Source organism: Carlito syrichta, unplaced genomic scaffold, assembly GCF_000164805.1.
Source record: "Carlito syrichta isolate Samal-C Ts95f unplaced genomic scaffold, Tarsius_syrichta-2.0.1 Scaffold301888, whole genome shotgun sequence".
NCBI classification, from domain to species: Eukaryota; Metazoa; Chordata; class Mammalia; order Primates; family Tarsiidae; genus Carlito; species Carlito syrichta.
In genome coordinates this window covers 139,246-145,491 of record NW_007245984.1, presented here as the reverse complement: position 1 = coordinate 145,491, position 6,246 = coordinate 139,246, and the positions used below count along the sequence as shown (strand labels likewise).

At 47.4% G+C, this 6,246-nt stretch overlaps 1 pseudogene; it reads left to right on the top strand.

Moving 5' to 3' along the window:
- Positions 1 to 2,258: 2,258 nt before the first annotated feature.
- Positions 2,259 to 5,191, top strand: LOC103257887 (annotated as a pseudogene).
- The last annotated feature ends 1,055 nt before the right edge of the window (positions 5,192 to 6,246 follow it).

Here is a 6,246-nt window from a genome sequence, read left to right as displayed (position 1 = left end):
CAGGCAATCCACTCACCTCAGCCTCCCAAAGGCGCGGGATTACAGGCTGAGCCACCAAGCCCGGCTTAAAGGATGTTTTGAAAACATTGGAATATCAAGAATTCAATGAAAAGCTTTCATAATTCTCTGACTCAGAGTAACCACATTAACTCTCTGGTATAATTTCCTTCAGTCCCTTTTTTATGTGAGTGCATATATTATGGATTATTGCAATAACTTATATTCATTAAACCTGCTCTGGTCTGTTGCTCTTAGCATTCAAGATTCATTTGCATTTCAACACTGCTATGAGGATAGTATTATTATTAGTCTTCACTTCAGAGATAAACTATGCTGGGCAAGGTGGCTCAGGTCTGCCAACCCAGCAGTTTGGGAGCCTGAGATGGGAGGATTGTTTGAGCCCAGGAGTTCGAGACCAGCCTGGGCAACATAGGGAGACCTCATCTCTACCAAAAAACCCTTCAAAACCCCCCCAAAAAAACTAGGAATGGTGGCATGTGCCTGTAGTTCCAACTCTTCAGATGGAAGGATCGTCTGAGCCCAGGAGGTTGAGGCTGTGATGATCACGCCACTGCACTTCAGTCTGGGTGACAGAGTGAGACCCGCCTCAAAAGAGAGAGAGAGAGAGAGAGAGAGAGAGAGAGAGAGAGAGAGAGAGAGAGAGAGAATGAAAAACTGAGACCCAGACCCAGACAGCTGAGAGGTTGTGTAATTTGTTCAGGACACAGTTCTTAAGATAGTGGAACCCTGAATGCATGCATGCATGGTTGCATGTGTATATATGGGTTAATGTTTATATAAACACTCATTTTTGTCAGCTGTCGAAGCTGTCTTTTTTTGAGTTGGAGTCTCATTCTGTCGCCTAGGCTGTAGTGCAGTGGCACGCTGACGGCCACTGCAGCCTTGACTTGCTGGGCTCAGGCCATCCTCTGATTCAGGCTTCCAAGTAGCTGGAAACACAGGTGCATGCCACCATGCCAGGCTAATTTTTTTAAAAATTTATTGTAGAGACAAGGCCTCACCATGTTGCCTAGGCTGGTCTTGAACCCGTGGGCTCAGGCAGTCCTCTTGCCTCGGCCTCCCAAAGTGCTGGGATGACAGGTGTGAGCCACTGTGCCCGGCCGGGTTGTAATTTTCCCATTCACAATCAGAGTACAGGAATTTTTAGAAATGTTTTTAAACCATCACAGGCCAGGCATAGTGGCGTGTGCCTGTAGTCCCAGCTACTTGGGAGGCTCAGGCAGAGAATTGCTTGAGCCCAGGAATTTGAGGCTACAGCGAGCTATGATTGTACCACTGCACTCCAACCTGGGTCACAGAGAAAGATCCTGACTCAAAAAAAAAAAAAAAAAGCAATAAAAATCCCATTGCATGTAGAATTTCTGCAAACTTGATGATTCTCATCAAAGACCAGCCATTCCCCCAGTTCAGTACTCACAGTGAACTCTTCTCTGGACCCTCCTGGGTGCGCATATCTTCAGCGACTGAGTGGTTCTCAGAGGTCCCCATGTTGGTGACACAACCTTTGATGAGAAAACAGCTCTACAATGCCATCTACCTCCTGGCTTTTGTCACTGTCTGAACATCCTTGGTGTAGGAAGTACTCTCCGGGGCTTGCCCTGCTTGTGAGACCAGCAGCTCTGAAAGCAGAAGACCCTTTGGGAAGGCTAAGTTTTCCTTTGTCCTGTGAGCATCCCCACCCCAGACTGGCCATGGGGTGGGGGAGAGGCCAAGGCAGAATGGAAGCTCAGCAGGTGGTACCTGGAGAGAGAAGGGGACAGTCACGCGAGAAGAAGGATCGGTCGCTTGGGCCATGATAACATTACTAATGACCCTTGCCCTTTCTCGCGGTGCCCTGCACGCCAGACACCACACAAGGCATGTCGCCTGCATGATCTCGTGTAAGGTCTCGCCAGCCCCGAGCGGTAGGCATTGTCGGGATCCTTGCTTTACATACAACAGTGGCCAGAGTTGTCAGGGCAAGTCACACGTCCACCAGCAGACAGAGCCTGGTTCAAGCCCAAGCATATTTGCCCTGGAAGGCGGCCGGGTGGCTGTGAGTTTGAACATTGGGTCAGACCATCAGGATCGAATCCTTGCCTTGGGTGATCCTTGACAGTGAATTTTCTCAGGTCTGGTTTCCTCACTGGTTGTGGGAGAAGATAAATATATAGGAGGCGCCAAAAACATGCATACATACTTTTAAGTATGACGTGCACCCAGAAGATGGCGTTCATCAAATAAATGCTAGCGTCACCATGGGACAGGCAAGACAAAGAAAATGGCAGAAGCACGGTTGAGTGAACATTATACTACACGTGGCGACTGTAAAGCAATTCAACTTCGAAAAGTAATACATAGATAACATCTCTTAAAATGTGTATGCACTGTTTTGGCACCCCTTGTATACATATAAACCTATAGGGGGGTTAGAATAAAGTGAGATGAGCCATTTAAGGCATTTAGCACTTGACACACGTTATTTCTCCCCCTCCACTGTTTGTGTCTGCCAGGGGTGGTAATTTACTCAAAAGAATAACACGGCAGCAATCCAGAGGTTTGCGGAAGTGCAGGACGAGGAATGTGCCAGAAACCTGCTGTTGAACCTTGGTGTTCAGCAACTCAGCGACTCACTTTGGCTCTGGAGCTGCCATCTGCAAGTGGGGCGAGACTGGGACTTGGGGGGACGAAGGAAGGAGGCACTTCCCCACGACGACGCCCGGTCCTTCCTCTACCTCCAGGGCCAAGTGCATTTGCCAGCCATTCAACACACCAAATACAGATGGTCCCTGACGGAAATGGATTCAGGAACTCAGAGGCAGAGAGGACAAAGCCTCTCCACCTTCTTGCTGGGCTCAAGACACCATCCAGTTCACTGTGCGGCCACATTCTGGTCTTTTCTTTGCAGGTTAAACCTAGACGGGGCGGGGATGACTTCCTAAAGTCTACACTGCAACAGATGGTGGTCTACACTGCAAGCAGGCCATGCATCCTGCTACAGCAGGATTTTACCGCTTGTCACTGTAAGGAACATGGCACCTGTACCTGGGAAGGGCCCAGTGAAGGGCCCAGCAAGTGGGGTGGCCCGTCCTCCCCTGTCTGTGGCTCAGCGCTGTTGTCCAAACCCCAAGAGGCTGGGAGGTTTGTACAGAGGCCCCGGGTGGAGGCTGTGGTCGAGACCCCTCCCAGGAGGCTGATTTGTGAATGTGCTGAACTCCAGTGGCCTAACCACAGCTCGGTGTTTTGTTTTTCTACCGGATACACCTGCTGAGAGGCAGGGTTCGTGCGGGCTGCAGGCACGGGCTGGTTTTACTTTTAAAAAGATTGCACCCTCCAGATAAACCAACCACACAACTGTGTGCCCCGGGAGCTGGCTGGGGCTGAGTGAAACTGATTTTCTTTTCTTTTGGGGGTGAGGGGCAACTGTATATATTTTCATGTGCGGTCTTCATTTTCACACAAGCCATTATTTCCTAAAACTTATCACCCAAGGGGATCTTGGGAACACAAGGACACAGCATTGAAGAGCATTGAGACACATCCCAAGAACGTTAGTCTCCTTTCAAAATTTTTTTTTTTTTTTTGAGTTGGAGTCTCACTCTGTCATCCAGACTGGAGTGCAGTGGCCGCTCCCGGCCACTGCAGCCTCGACCTGCTAGGCTCCGGCGATCCTTCCACCTCAGCCTTCCAATAGCTGGAACTATAGGCGAGCGCTACCACACCTGGCTAATTTTTGCTTTATTGTAGAGATGAGGTCTCGCCAAGTTGCCCAGGCGGGTCTCGAACCGGCGGGCTCAGGCAATCCACTCACCTCAGCCTCCCAAAGGCACGGGATTACAGGCTGAGCCACCGAGCCCGGCTCAAAATTTTTTTCAATCTTTCTGGTTTTGTGTACAAAAAAAGTGTTTGGAGCTAGACATCTTTTACATGTCACACTTGTTAATCCCCCTTTGAGAAAAACAAAAACAAAATGAGTGCAGACTTCAGATTCGGAGTCTTTAGTTAGATATAATATCTAGTTAAAATGTTATGTTATTATCTAAATAAAATTTGGAGATATTGTTTTGCCTTTATTGTGATTATTTTTAGGATCACCTTTAATTATGGCAAGGATGGCAGTTTACCATTTACTTCAGGACTATTATGTTTTCTTTTAAAATAAATATATTTAAGTTGTAAAAATCATTAATTTGGTCAGGCGCAGTGGCTCACGCCTGCAATCCTTCACTTTGGGCGGTCGAGACTGGAGGATCAGGAATTTGAGACCAGCCTGGGAAACATAGTAAGAATTGGTCTTCTCAAAAATAAATAAATAAATAAATAAATAAATAAATAAATAAGCTGTGCATGGTGGTGCACACCTGTAGTTCCAGCTACTCAGGAGGCTGAGGAGGAAGGATCATCTGATCCCAGGAGGTTGAGGCTGTGGTAAACTGTAATCCTGCCACTGCACTCCAGTTTGGGTGACAGAGTGAAACCTTGACTCAAAAAACAAACAATAAACCACAAAAATCAGTTAATTTTTAAAAAATGACCGGGCTCGGTGGTTCAGCCTGTAATCCTGTGCTTTGGGAGGCTGAGGTGAGTGAATTGCCTGAGCCCGTGGGTTTGAGATCCGCCTGGGCAACTTGGTGAGACCTCATCTCTACAATAAATCAAAAATTAGCCAGGGCCTTAAGTCTTTTCCTGTCAGCCATGGTTAACCCCCCCCGTGTTCTTCGACATTGCCGTCGACGGCGAGCCCTTGGGCCGCATCTCCTTCGAGCTGTTTGCAGACAAAGTTTCAAAGACAGCAGAAAACTTTCGTGCTCTGAGCACAGGAGAGAAAGGATTCGGTTATAAGGGTTCCTGTTTTCACAGAATTATTCCAGGGTTTATGTGCTAGGGTGATGACTTTCCATGCCATAATGGCACTGGCGGCAAGTCCATCTATGGGGAGAAATTTGATGATGAGAACTTCACCTTGAAGCATACAGGTCCCGGCATCTTGTCCGTGGCAAATGCTGGACCCAACACAAATGGTTCCCAGTTTTTCAACTGCACTACTAAGACTGAATGGTTGGATGGCAAGCATGTGGTTTTTGGCGAGGTGTAAGAGGGTATGAATGTTATGCAAGCCATGGAGGGCTTTGGGTCCAAGAATGGCAAGACCAGCAAGAAGATCACCATTGCTGACTGTGGACAACTCTAATAAAATTGACTTGTTTTATCTTAAACTACCAGACCATTCTTTCTGTAGCTCAGGAGAGCACCCTCTCCATCCCATTTGTTCGCAGTATCCCTATAATCTTTGTGCTCTCGCTACAATACTTTGGGTTTCATATTTTCCTTATTCCCTTCCACATCTAGTTGGATTACAGAGAAATAAAAACTAAATAACAACCACAACAAAAAAAATTACCAGGCATGGTAGCGTGCTCCTGTGGTTCCAGCTACTTGGAAGGCTGAGGTGGAAGGCTCGCCTGAGCCCAGCGGGTCGAGGCTGCGGTGGCTGGGAGCGGCCATTGCATTCCAGTCTGGGCGACAGAGTGAGACTCCAACTCAAAAAATAAAAAAAAAGAAGTAAGCAATTGTATGGGTGCTAGTCATAAATAATAAAGGTCATGGGTGCTATTCTTAAATAATAAAGGTCACAGGGTGACATTTGAATGGATATGGTAAAAAAAAAACTGGGAAGAGAAAACATAAATATTTGACATCTAAGCAACTGGACTCTGGCCGCCAACTTGGATCTGAATCACTGTCTACCTCCCACTAGGAGGATGAGCAGGTCATTTGATTTAGTTCCATATCTGTAAAATCAGGAGAACAACCACTTATGACCCACTTAAGATTTTTTTTTTTTTGAGTCAGACTATCACTCTGTTGCCCAGGCTTGTGCAGTGACATGCTGACGGCTACAGCTGCCTCAACCTGCTGGGCTCAGGTTATCCTTTTGCCTCAGCCTTCCAAGTAGCTAGGGGACCAATACATTTTGGGATTTACTGTGGAGATGAGGTCTCACCAAGTTGCCCAGGCTGGTCTCGAACCCCTGGGCTCAGGCAACCCTCTCGCCTCTGCCTCCCAGAGTGCTGGGATGACAGGCGTGAGCCACTGCACCCAGGATTTCTTGCGTTTCAACGTCCAACTCACAAGCCAAACAAATCCCTTGTTGTGAAGGGTTTGTCCTGATACCAGCTCTTCACTACATCTACGTGACTTTCAGCTCCAATTGTGGATTTCAGAAGTTCTGCATTTGAGGCAGAG